This window comes from Python bivittatus, unplaced genomic scaffold (assembly GCF_059951505.1).
Source record: "Python bivittatus isolate LINGU-HERP-01145 unplaced genomic scaffold, Pbiv_v1 ctg000610_np1212, whole genome shotgun sequence".
Classification (NCBI taxonomy): domain Eukaryota; kingdom Metazoa; phylum Chordata; class Lepidosauria; order Squamata; family Pythonidae; genus Python; species Python bivittatus.
In genome coordinates, this window is record NW_028277088.1 from 29,302,331 (window position 1) to 29,316,655 (window position 14,325).

Below are 14,325 nucleotides of genomic sequence, written 5' to 3' on the forward strand. Positions count from 1 at the left end.
TTTCACCAGAGTCTGTCTGTCTGTCTGTCTGTCTGTCTGTCTCACTCTCTCTCTCTCTCTCTCTCTCTCACACACACCCATTCACACATATTCTTATCCTCAGGACAGCCAGTGAGATTTCAGAGCAACTAAATTCAAGGTTTTTGTTTTTTTTCATTTTAGCAGTCAACTAAATATTGGCCCAGTGCCAGTGGAAACATTTTTCTAAGCTTTGTTGGAAAACAGGTTGCAGCTCAAAAAATCAGGTGGTAAGGAACTAGCGTGTCTGTTGCATTTTAAAAATAAAACTGCTCAATAACTTTTCTTGTACATCATAAAATAAACCAAACAAATCACGCATGGGGGAAAAATCCATTTTTCATAATACGTGGTTTGCAATATATACACACGCAACAGAGTATCTTAACCTGGTTATTGGAAAACATTCACATTTATACAATGCTAATAGAGAATCCTGAAAGATAAATAAAATGCCTGACAATCTACTTGCTAAGTTTACACTGAAATATGTTTTGAGCCATATATTTCTAGCTTATGCTACATGTACATAAGAAAGGGAAGGAGCTTCAACTGCATGGTTCAACCTGCCATATTTACTTTTTTGGCCTTAATCCTGAAGATGCCCCTGTATCATATCAATTAAAATTAGAGGGGTGGGGAGCCAGGGGAAGCATCCTTAACAAACGATTAACCCAGATTAGCATCCCCACTCTTCCTAGAAGATACCGGAATAATGTCATTCAGATAACCCTCTTCCAGGACCAGAAAAAGCAGGTTATAATGACTAGTGGTGCTCAAATAAAGCAGGGAAAAGCCAAGACTCTCATCTCTGCTTGTGACTTTCCTAGAGCAGGGGGAAGAATATACTTTTCCTGGCTTGGCTACTACTATGCTGATAAAACAATTTTTCAAAAACTTATAGCTTATTTCTCTGTATCTACTGTATGTACCTATTTTAAAACATGTTAGAGATGATGAGAAGAAACATTAGACTGTGTGAAAAGTGACCTGATGTCCAAATCCTCCTATATATAACAATGAATGTGCTTATCTGCCCTAGTTATGTGCTTATGTCCCCTACAGAAGTTATGTCAGAATTACAGTTAGATAATTTTTTGTGCACAGGGCCGCTAGGTACAATGGACAAAGAATCAGAGTAACTTGGTTTGGGAGCAGGATGTAATTGGTTCATTTGTGGCAGCAAAAGCCATACAAATTCTATGGCACATATAATAAGAAATATGTGAAACAACAGGAAATTTATTATCATGAATGCTTCTGAGAACTCAACTCTACGTTTATTAGATCCATTGGAAGTAATCTTCATTTGAGAACTGTATTATGAAATCAGTGGGCTTCCACTCCATTTGGGAGAATTGATGCAGTCTATTGTAACAATTTCTAGAAATATAGTCCTGCTATATTCCAGAGACAATGAAAGCTGAGGCCATGTGTAGAATGTACAGAGCCCAAATATATGTGACAAAACATTTCACTTATGGAAGAACATGCTATCTTCAGTGCTGCAAGGTTTGGAGCACTGTAGAAAGCACATGATGTAATTTAAGAAACAGGAATAATGAGATTTTAAAATGAGACTCTTATTTCACGGCTTGTTAGATTTTATCTGCATGGATCAGGTTATGTATGCGTTTGTGAAAGGTATGCCAATACAATGTTGTACTGGTCAAATATTGCTTGGAATCTATCCAATAGTGTTTTATATTTCTGAATGAACTTCCCCCAGATTCATCAGAAGCCACCAACAGTTCTCAGTGGACTCTTCAAGAAAGGAGATAAGAGAGCCTTCTATAAGTTTGGTCAGAGCCAGCCCGTCTATTCTTCAGGCTATACCAAAATATAAGAAATATGTCTTATAGCATGCTGCAGATCCATCTAGCCTTGAGTTATTTACTCTGGCTTGTGATAGCCTTCTAGGACCCTAGGCAGAGAGAGATAGCACTATATATATATGCTTGATTTATTTACGTATTGATTCATTCAGTTTATATTCTGTCTTTGTATTCACTTAAATACTGCTTTTTCTATAGCAGGGTCTTCATTATAGAATAAGTTGCCATCATAGTTGAGGCAGACCCTTGTCTTTCTATTTATTAGGAAGGACTTAAAACCTAACATTTTACCCAGGAAAGCTTTACATACTGTTGTTTTTATGCTTTTTAAGGAGAATGTTAGTGTATGGTAGATGTGTTTGTATTGATTGATTGATTGATTGATTGATTGATTATGGGCCATCAAGTTGGCATTGAGTCTTAGTAACCACAACTCCATGATAAACTGTCCCTAACCTGGTCCTTCAGGTCTTCCATTGGTGCACCCATCACCACTGTAACTAAGTCCATCTACCTTGCTGCTGGTTGTCCTCTTTTCTTTCCTTCCATCTTTCCCAGAAATAGAGCCTTCTCCAGAGAGCTAGGTCTTCACATAATGTGTCATTGGAGCCTGGTCATTTGGGCCTCAAATAAGAACTCTAGTTTGATTTATTTGATGATCCATTTGTTTATTTTCTTGGCTGTCCACAGTATTATCAGGTGTCTTATCCAACACTAACGTTCAAAAGGATCAATACTTTTCCTATCCTGCTTCTCCCAACTCCCACTTCCATAGAGTGTCACAGGGCAAACCAAATGCTAGTCTGTGGGGTATTTCTTGACTGTTTGTTCCTTTACTGTTGAATATTGTTCCTAAAAGGCAGCAGCTGTCTATCACATATCTTCACACTCAATTTAAGGCTGGTTGTTGTACCTCTTGTCATTAGTTTAGTTTTCTTTATATTTCATTTTAGCTCCATTGTTTCATCGTGCTCCTTTATTTTTATTACTACAGCTTGCAGATCCTTTACATTTTTGGCCATCAGGGTAATGTCATCGGCACAGCACAGATTACTGATTTTTCTTCTTCCAGTTTAAAAACCATATCATCTTCTTCCAGTCCAGCTTCTCTTAATATATTTTCAACATAAAAGTTGAATAAATATGGGGAGAGAATACAGCTTTGTTGCACTCCTTTGCCAACCTGGAGCCAGTATGTTTCACCATGTACTGTGGCTTCCTGACCTACATATAGGTTTTATATGAGGGCAATGAGATGTTTTGGGATTCCCATTTTTCTAAGCACATTGATGTGATCAACATAATCAAAAGCCTTTCTATTATTAATGCACATACTGACTTCTTTTTGGTATTCTTTGGCTTTCTCAATTATCCTGCATTTATCAGCAATGATGTCTCATGTTCCTCAACATTTTCTAAAGCCAGATGGAACATCTGGCTTTTTTCCCCCCATGTAGGGCTTTAATCTGCATTGGATGATGCTAAGCATTATATTGCTAGCACATGAAATTAAGAATATTGTACAATAATTTGCATTAGGAATGAGCAAATCATTCAGGGAAATGCTTCAGTCACACCAATATGTCAAGCCTGCCATTGTTCTCAAAGCAGCTGTGTCTTCTTGAAAGCTTGATGCGGCCATCAATTTCACCATTGATTCCACAGGAAATGTCTGGAAAGAGCCTCCTTTCCCTCCCCACGGGATTCCAAAATTCAGATGATTGTGACATCACAGCAGAGGCCCAGAAAACTCCATCCTTTTGCTGCCATCTAGTGGCCATCCATTTTTTTACAATCCAGATATGATTTGTGGCCTCCAAATAATTTGCATATATGTATATGTTACTGTGTGTATAAGTAGCTGCCATGTACATTTTAAATCAGATAATAAAGCCTATGATATTGCAATGGTATGTGGAAATGACCTTGGGAGACAGGGGGAAAAGCCACAGCCAGGGGAATAGTTGGATAAGAGGCAGCTTAGCCTGCAGAAGGAATGTGGGCATGGCAAATGTCTTAGAAGGGACCCTCCCTCATTTCTTGGGCTGTAAAGGTGACAGGGGAGAAATGTACTTTCAGATGTGCAAGATTCTGTTAATGTAACCTTATACTAAAGTAGAATTTAAGGTAACCTTATGCAAAAGTAGAATTAGTTCATCTGGGTATGTTTTCTGTCTGCACTACCTCACAAGGCTGACAGATATGGCCTGCTACCAATGTGCTATAATTATCAGAATGGTTATTGAAAGCTTAGGTTGAACTGGGGGAAAGTATTACATTCTGCTTTCACCAACCTAGTGTCCTCCAGAAGTATCAGACTACAATTGCCATCATCCTCAGCCAGCAGAGTTAAAACTAGAAGGTTAGAAGAGATTGGAGAATTTAAATCTTTACACTGCAGTGAAATGCATATATTTTAGTCTTTGATTCCAAAAAGCTCCTTCTGAATTCACAGTCTGCAAAAGCTATGCTTTTAATTTTGTTTGTTTTGATTTCCTTTGCCCTTAGCAGACCTTCTCTTTTAATATCCATGTACTTCCTTATTTATGTTTTCTAACAAGTCATGACATTTGTAAGAGGGAAGAGAGTCAAAATGTTTCTAAGAATATTGAAAAGGAGAAAGAGCAATAGGTAACCATGATGATGCTAGCATGTAAATTGTGTGTGTGACTTTACCACAACATATCATGCAAGTATACAGTATAAGGGTCAGAGTATGCACTACAGCATCATGACACACCAGACTTCCATTGCAGATGGAATAACCTATGGGAATAATGTAACATTATCATTAGTTGTGCTGATCCTCTGAATAGACCTTAGGGTTAGGGTGCAACAGTTGATCCCCCAGAGTGTACTATATTTGCCCTAGACTTGTGGCTCTCCCTGTATTTGATAAGGAGATGTCATTTGAAATGAAAAGTTTTGCTGTAATAATTTTTAGTATGATTTGATATAAAACTGGGTTCAAATATGTGGACTTGGTATCTGCAGCAGGGTCTCAGCATCAGAACCACAGAAGTTTAATGATCCTCCAATTGTCAAGCTTGGTTTGGTTTTCGTTAATGTTTTTCTTTTAAACAGGATCACCAGCATACCAAGACTCAATTCAATTTTCCCTTCTGATGAGAATTCAGAGGCATCCTGAAGAGTTGGTTAACTCATGGTGTAGGTCAGAAAAGCAACATTTAGAAGAGATGGTGACAAGAAGCCAATAAGGAAAGTAGTTATTCTTGCCTTCTCCTTGGCCATGTCCCTTTTATTAGGGCAACAGCTTCCCACTTTGTCTGGGCCCCAGGCCACTGAGGCTGCTTTCTCCCTTTTCAGAGTCAGAGTGGCAGGAGAACAGAAGCTCTGCAGAAGAATCCCTACTAATTGTTTTGTCTTTTCCTCATCTTCACTATAGGACTTTTTGAAAGAAAAAAAAAGCACATTGCTTTGAGTTTGCATATTTTTCATGCATGGATTCCTTAAGGTCCTGAAAGCCATAATGTACCCATCCACTTATTAAAGGACTGTATAATTGGTGTCAATATTTTTGGGGGAGGGCTTCAAATCAGACTTGACTCCTGTTGACTAGCTGGACAAGTCCATGCAGACTTTTTGGCAGGATTTTGAGAAGGGGTTTGCATTGCTTTCTTCCTAGAGTTGAGAGAGTTATTGGCCCAAGGTCGCCCAGTCGGCTTTTATGCCTAAAGCAAGATTACAGCTTACAGTCTCACAGCTTATAGCTGCATACCTTTAACCACTACACCAAACCAACTCTCTTCTACTAGGCTGTGAAAAAACAAACAGCATGCTGGGAGGTTCAAAATGCAGAATTATTTCACAGCATACAGAAGCTCCAGGAGTTAGACGTGGGCAGGCCAACTCAGCCAGAATTGTCCAAAGCATGACTCCTAATTCCAGCTGTATTCTCAAATTACTACAGGGTGATTTAAAATGTTCCCTGCCTTCTGGTGCTTACAGATAAGAGAAATCAAGTTCTCCCTTGGCTGCTCAAAAACTCTGACTGGTAACAGCTGCATGCATGTCCCTTGAAGGTCATAACTATGAATGGTAATCTTCCAAAAGAATTCACTCTCTGTCTCCTCAAAACAGCAAGCTTCCTTAAAAAGTTTCCAAGACTCAGTGATCATCTTGGAATTTGTCCCTTGTGGTAAACCACTAAACTGTGTTGGAACATCTACTAGCAACCAGGAAGTTAAAGATCCTCTGGTGTAGGATGGGCTAATCTGACCATTTCAGTTTTGTAACATTTCTTACTAAACTTACTATCCTGTCTTAGTTTAGTTTGGCCCTCTTCTACATGAGTTTCCAAATTCAACAACAGTTGAATTTGGAATATTACTATGGATTTTCATGCAGGTTTGTTTTAATATAAACATTTTTTTATGCAAGATTCCAAGTACATGCATTTTTTGTAAGCGTTTTCCTTTAGTTTTGAGGATTTTGCTCTTCCTTAATATATGTATTTTTCTATGTAGCTTTTCTCAATACAGTATACCCATTTTCATGTGCATTTTAAAAAAATAATAAACTACATTGCAGAATTCTGCAATTTCATGCAAATTTCAATATATTTTATCATCCTTTCTTTTTAAATCTTGACTTCTTCATCAATATCAACTTTCTACAATTCAGCTTGATATATTTCAGAAACTAAGAACAGAAGAATTGGCTAATAGAACTCCCTAATGCACTGTATTCAAATTCTCTACCTATTTTCCCTACATTACAAAATTACTTTTGTACTTTATATGAGCAGTATTATATAATGTAAATATTTCTTTTCAAGCAGGTTGCTAATAGTATCATAGAACTGAAAGTAACCTTAAAGATCATCTGGTCCACCTTCCTGAAGATGAGGGAAATGCACTTCTCTAGAATCTAGATTAGATAGCACCATCTTTGCTTAAAAGCTCCTAATGAAGGCAATTCCACCACCTTTTCTTGTTTGATTCCTGAGATTTAGTTTAAATCAGGTTTTCTCTGAACTCACTGATACACATTTTACCTTTGAAAGCAATGGAAAATAAATTTGCCTCATCATGTGTTTGAAGATTCTTCAAACTTTTTTCAGTCGCTGTCTCTCTTAACTACTCTTTTTTAAGACAACTTTCACTTTGTTGATCTCCCTCTTAACAACCTTTGAGGAGTCTTGTGAGTGCTCTGTCTGGAATTCATCAACACCGCTATATGCCAAAATCAAAAGAACTGTAGGAATGTTGCCTGAATTCATGTCATCAATTTTTTCATTGAGAAATACATGCTAGAGATAGATGCATGATTGATTTACAGAATCAGGAGGTTTACCAGCAAAAGATGCATATGTACAAAAAGCAATTTTTTTCTGACTTATATTTACAAAAGACCAAAGCTCTTTTTGAAGATCGTTCCTTGAATCAACTCTAGAAGGGATAAATAACATAGGTAATCAACCCCAATGAATCCATGTTGTTTTCACATGGGAATTTTTAAAAAAAATATTTTATGTCTTGATTAGTCTCACTGGAGATGGGCCCCTGAGCAATCTTCCTGATCTTCTTTACTTTCCTTAATTTGAGTAGGCAAAGGTCTGGGGACTGCAATCAGGAATGCTGGTGATTCTCAAAGGAAGAAGGTCAATCAGGCTTCAGTCTCAAAGGAAAAAGTGCAGTTTTCAAAGTAACTTGCTTTAAAACTGTTCTCCCAAAACCATGGTTGTTCATGATAGGGTTTGTTCTTAGATGATTATAGATTCTTATGTTTTTATAAGAAAGAAGAAGCTTAAAAAAAAAAAAGGAAAAATTGTTCACTGCCCATGTTCAGGCAAACTAGTCTACTTGATTTCTTTCTAATTTTATTGGCAAAACTGGAGATTATCTGAAGCTTATTAAGATTAATATTAGAGCCAATGAGTATATTATAAAGTGTTGAAATTAGGAGACCCAAAGTCTACTCTCACCCATGAAGATATCCTGGGTGACTTTGAATCAGTCCCTATTTCCCAGTCTAACAGGGCTGTTATCAGAAAAACTGACAAGGGGAATGCCTCTTTCTCTTGAAGAAAAAGTTCTTTGACAAATTAGTATATGATACCAATTAGTAAGATAATTAAGCATGCACTAATATGACAACTAAATGGATACATAGTTGGTTCAAAAATTCCATTCAAAGCATCAGTGAATCCCACTCAATCTGGAGGTATTGAGCTGGATGCCAAAATATATAGCCTTGAGTCCTGTGTAGTTCAATATTTTTATTAATGACCTGAATAAGGAGATGGAGGGAATGGATGTGAATTTTTCAGACAACTCAGATTTGGTGGGAAAACTCATATCCAAGACGAAAAAATAAAATTCAAAATAATGTTGATAGGGCAGAGAAATCAAATAACATTTGTTTAATAGAGGCAATTATTCTTAGGAAATAAAAATCAAATGCAGGGGTACAGGTTGGTTGGTAACGATTGCAAAAACTGAGCCCGCAGTGAGGTTTGGCTGCAAAAAAACAAGTACACCATAACAACAACAACCATTTATTATTATTATTATTATTATTATTAATAATAATAATAATAATAATAATAATAATTCTACTTCATTCTGCATTGATCAGACTCTGCTCTGAATATTGTGCCAAGTTCTCTTGTGGGGGAAAAAAATAGAGAGGGAGTCCTATTGCTGCTTTGAGCTCCTGGAGGAAAAGTGGTATATTTATCTAATGCATAAACAAAGAAAAAGAAGGAGTCCATGGACAGGAGGCACTTGAGAACTTTTCTCTGGACTTCAGTCATTCCAGTTTGTTGTCAGTATGTTCATGCAAGGGATTTATTGTACGGATATCTCACTGAGATTATGCAATGGGCATGTGCCACCATTGTAATATAACCACACAGAACTTCAATACACATTTTTCAGCCACCATTCAAATTTCATTAAATCAGGAATCTGGTAGCACCTTTTCTAACGTTTTGTTAAAAGGCACAAGCAGTCGTGATCTGCAGCTGTCTTCGTCAGATGCACAGAGCGGCTAGAGGGATGTAGAATTTAAATAGGGTAAGGTGAGGGGGAAAGAAATGGTTGAACTCACATAGATCAAAAGCTTCAGGCAATCACAGAAAGTCTTAACAAACACAATGGGCTTTTAACACATTATAATTGTTAATTGCTAAAGTACTTGTACACTGTCTCACATGTAAGCTGCATCCGCATAAACAACCTGTCTTCGCCTCCCCCCCACATAGGCTAACATGTAATAACACGGCTGTCCTCCTACAATAATTCACATGACATAATTCATCACTCACAGTCAATACACAGATGAAGAATTCGTGTAATTAATGCTTTCTGAGACGTATGCTAGCTACCAAGGTAGCCTGAGCATCATTTTGCATGGCTTTCAAATTCCTTGTGGCTTTCCAGCCGTATACTTTAATAGTCCACAAAATCATATATTCCACTGGTATTTCACTACTCTCTCTACTTCTAAGCAAAGTGACGCAGTAGAAACCTGGAGTAGGAAGGGAATGTAACCCATTCTCTTCTATACAGTTTCCTAGCAAGATGTAGGTGGTGGGTTAAAAAAAAGAAGATGGCTTCCTAAAGCTTGGAACATGAGAAACAAAGAGGTACTGTACACACTTGCCAATAAACCATGGGGTTTACCACCCAGCCCATTTTTCTCTGGGCTGGGGAATTCTGGAAGTTGAAGTCCACACATCTTAAAATTGCTGAGGCTGAGAAACACTGCACTAGTGGAGATCTGTCTGTCTGTCTGTCTGTCTACCTACCTACCTACCTACCTACCTACCTACCTACCTATCATCATCTATCTATCTACTTAACTATCTATCATCTTTGCATCATTTGCTAACCAGTTCTAGGCTTTACAGAGTCATCTTTTGCCTGCTTCTCTGAAGGGAATTTAGCATTCTTGGGGAAAGAGGAAAGATGTAATAGATGAGAAAGGCATCTGAAAAGTGGGCCTTTTCTGCTGAGTTACTCTGTGCCTCAGTTCTCTCTTACAAAGATTAACCTAACATCCTAACTGCTGGCATTTTAATCTGAAACATGTTTGAGATTGATTGTCCCTAAGGCTACTTTGGCTGATTGTTTAATTAGTGACTGATCTCCTGGCATTTTATTCATATTTCAGATTTTGTTACCATTCTCTTGGCTGTTACTTTATGGTCTTGTAATTTTAATGTAAATTTAATTGACAATTATTTTATTGACAATGAAAAGAATGATATAATTATTTTAATATGCTAAACAAGCATTCGTGGTTAAAATAGCAGTATTAGCAAATTAGTGGGAGAACATTCTCTTGCTTACCTCAGGGTCATCATACTTTGATAAGACAACTTCAGAGGGAGTCTCTAGGATGAAACTGTTGACCTTAATTGTCTTACTAAATACAATTCCACTCATATCAGACTTCATTAAAGAGGTGGATTTCTTTCTAACTATGTATTAGAAACATAGCAGAGGTAAGAAAACAGTATATATGGTTTGAGATTGACACAGAAATTCTTTGGCCCTATTGGCATGACCGTTTACATTTTTCTCTTCTGTGTACCAAAGACTGTTGTCATGTTTACAGTGTACATATGTCTAATTTGAACCCTTTATTAAACTCAATGAGAGTGACTTCTATTAAGTGTGAATGAGATTGCAACCCTGAAGGGCAAGCCAATGCAAGTCAGTTAAAAAGCAAATCAAACTGAGTTCAGTGAGAGTTAAGAGGTATATTAGACTGTGACTTTAGGCTGTAATCCCATATAGATATATTACTAGAATATAAATTCAAGGGAATTAAGTGGCACTTAACTTCTAAATAGGATTGGATGGCAATTTATAATGCCTTAAGATATCCTTATTGGGGATATCTGTGTTTTATTTATATACACATCAATTATGCCAAAAGTTCATTTGTTATGCATCTGAATTCTTGAAACAGAATACAAAAATTAAGAAAATAGATGTAATGCAACTTGCAGATCAGTACTAATAAATTGTGTTTTTTAAAAAAAAGCAACCATATTAGATTATCTTTCAGCATATAAAGATTTGCAGTTTGTGAAAGTTTTTTTTTTTTTTAAATTCTAACCACTGGATAATTTAGTTTGTCACTCATCCCAAATGAGAACTCTTGGGGACAACTGTAATATTTCACTGAGTGAACACAGGGCCAAGATAATTAGGAATAAAGAGGTGAGCTTCAAGAAGAGTTGTCTGTATAATCTCACTTGGTAAAAGTGATGGTGGCAGGTAGGAAATCTGTATAATACCAAGCTTGTCACAAACCAAGGCCAGCTAAATAAAACAATTAGAATCTACATTTTGTATGATCTGAGATTTAAGCTCCAGGCTCTCATCATGGATAGTTAAAACTGATTTTTAACCATTCATCATAATAAAGGCATGATCCAAGAATCCTTCTTGCAAAAAGAAATGCAGTTATTCTGAAGATTTGCTTTTGAAATAACTCTGATAAAATAAGCTGTAGTGCAGGGCTCATTTTTAAAGCTTGGCACAAACATATATATTATCTAGTAAATGTGAATCATCATCATCATCATCATCATCATCATCATCATCATCATCATCATCATCATCATCATCATTCTATCTACAGGTCTATAAATTCAATTTATTCCCTGGTAAATAGTATAACCTAAATATGGCTGTGCATAGGCTTCTATATGCAATATAATGTTTTCACACATCAATAATGAAAGTGATTTTGCATAGCACATTCCATTTTGGTATATTTTAACTAAGGGCATATCCACATTGCATCCTTAAGCTGCTTTGATTCTGTGCTAATGTTGGCTTGACTCTAAAGCAGCTTAAGAAAATGCTATCAGGAGTGAGATACTTGGCAAGAGCTTGCAAGATGTTCAGTCTGGGGTCCAGGATACCACATCCTCCCATCTTCTGTTCTAGCAAAGCAATAGGCTAATCACTTTCTTTCCTAGGGTATCAACACCCACACATATTTCTACATACATATAAACACACAAAAAGTTAAAGCATCAAAATACACTTATGTCTATGCATAGGCACAACAGCCAACTCTAAAATAAAAATTATTTTCTTACCCCTAAGTTGGTTTGTAATGTCTTCTAGAGCTAATTTCAGTAGTAGCCTTAGAGTAGCATAGTAGTTATAACACTCAATCAGGATATAAGATACAGAATGGTTTAAAACTCAACAGAAAGTTTGTTTAAATGATTGAATTTCTCTTTCATAGTTCCTTATTGTTCAGTGGGTTTTTAAAATAAGTCCAGCAATTAACCCTTTTGTCACCTCAAGGTTGTGGGGTTTTTTTCCTTTCTTTCTTTTTTGATGCCTTTGAATCAGTGTTGAATCCTAATAACTGCCTGGACTAGTCCCTGCAGTTTTCTTGTCAAGGTTTTTCAGAAGTGGTTTGCCATTGCCTGCATCCTGGGGCTGAGAGAGAGTGACTGGCCCAAGATCACCCAGCTGGCTTTTGGCCTAAGGTGGGACTAGAACTCACAGTCTCCTGGTTTCTAGCCTGGTGCCTTAACCACTATCCCATCCTGGGTCTCACCTCAACTTTGTCACCAAAGTTTATCTTCTAGTAAAAAGTTTTCCTTCCCAGTCACTTGAGGTAAAAAGTGGGTAAATCTGTTTTACCTCAGGTAGTAGGAGGAATGATGAAATAACCTTGGACCTTTTTAGAGGAAGAGGAAGAGGAAGAGGAAGAAGATAAGGTGCTTAGGCAAAGTGGAAAGCAGTCCTTTAAAATGACAGAAGCAAGAAAACTATGTTTTGAATACAAAGAAGGAAAATATACCAGGAGTTGGCTTTTGTAAGTGGGTGAGGGTTAAATACAGGACAAAATCATCTACTCCAACATCCAAAATTGGTTGCCAGCCTGTAATGGTCATGGGACAACCTGACAGTGTGGATAGATGCTAAGGCAATTTCACACATAGAGTACATGTCACATTCAGCTAGGAAATCATATGTACACTACGAAACACATTTGCACATTGCTCAATTGGCTGCATTGCAGAGTGTGACTTGTTACCTAAATAAGTATCCAGTTAGGAAATTATGTGGTGCTGTCTTGAGTTGGGCTTGATTCTCAGCTGCACAATTGTTATTTATACTTCCCACTCACTGAAGGATGAAATTTCAGGGACAGCTTTAGTTTTCACTTCAAGGGAAAGTTAAGAAAATTTCTCCAAAAAGAATGTTAATTTTAAATTTATATTAGTGCTCCCTTGGGATTCTATTTATCTCCCCCATCCGACTTTCCACCCTCCTCCCCACCCCCAGGCCTTACTAAAGCCAGAATATCCATTAACTTTTATCAGGGCTTTTCTGTACAATCACATCATTCCATTGGTCTCAGTTGCTATGATTACTTCACAATGTATTCTGCTTTCCTTGGTCCAAAAATCATTTGGAGACGCTAGAGGCTGGAAACTGCACTTTTCCTGGGCAGCCTGTAATATAGGATGTTCTAACACAGCCCTAATTTTATTTTCCACATTCTGATCCTCTATTTCTACCTATGTCAGCAAGTACAGATAACCCTGCTTCCCTCCCCCTCCCCTGTGCTCAACCCCAAATTAAGTCACTCTGGCAAAGAGGAATCTTATATTAAATGCACAGAAACCTGTTCCAGAGATTCCACGGTCTGAAATGGGGAATGCATTGAACAGTCTCCCTAGCATCCAAAATCACTTTAGCTGAGTTTCAAACTCGACTTAATAGCTGACCCTATTCATCAAGGTGCCTTTTTAAGCCCTTTGGGGTTGGCTTCAATTTGGATTCCACTTTTATAAAATATTTTATTGCTGATTAGCCTTTGCTTCTGCTTGAAATAACTGCAGGGTTTAGCAGACTAAAGATGCTGGCAAGTCTAATAAAGATGGAAGGTGATTCCAGGGTGATGGAAGCTTGGCCTCTATGCATCCCCCACATGTAAAAAAGAGGTGGGGCTTTCATCTCACAGCTGCGCCTGCCATCTTGACTTTTTTGACACCCCCCCTTGCTCATGGATGATCCTGTTTTAGGTGCAACTGTGCAAGCACCTTAGCCACCATTTTGTAAAACACATTTTTATTCCACTGTAATCTCGGTACAGCAAACATGGTCACATAGTAGTAGCTGGTCAGCATGATGGGTCTTTAGATAAAGGAGACCAAATGGGAAGTGGAATTGAAAGTCTGCTCCAGAGTATGTCCCAAATGATAATACAATTTCATTTGGCCCATCAAGATCATTGGCTACTAAAGCAAAAATGTGTTTTGTTATAATTCAATCAATGGGTTTTTTTCCCAGTTATTAATATTGTGTTAAAGTGAATACAGTATTTTCAGCAATAAATCTGTCAATTAGATGTATAGAATCTAAGGGCTGCAGAGCTAGGCATTCTAAATTGGTTTTATTCCACCATTTAACACCTTGATTCTACTAAAGATAGGTTTGTCCTATTTTCAGGACTCTAG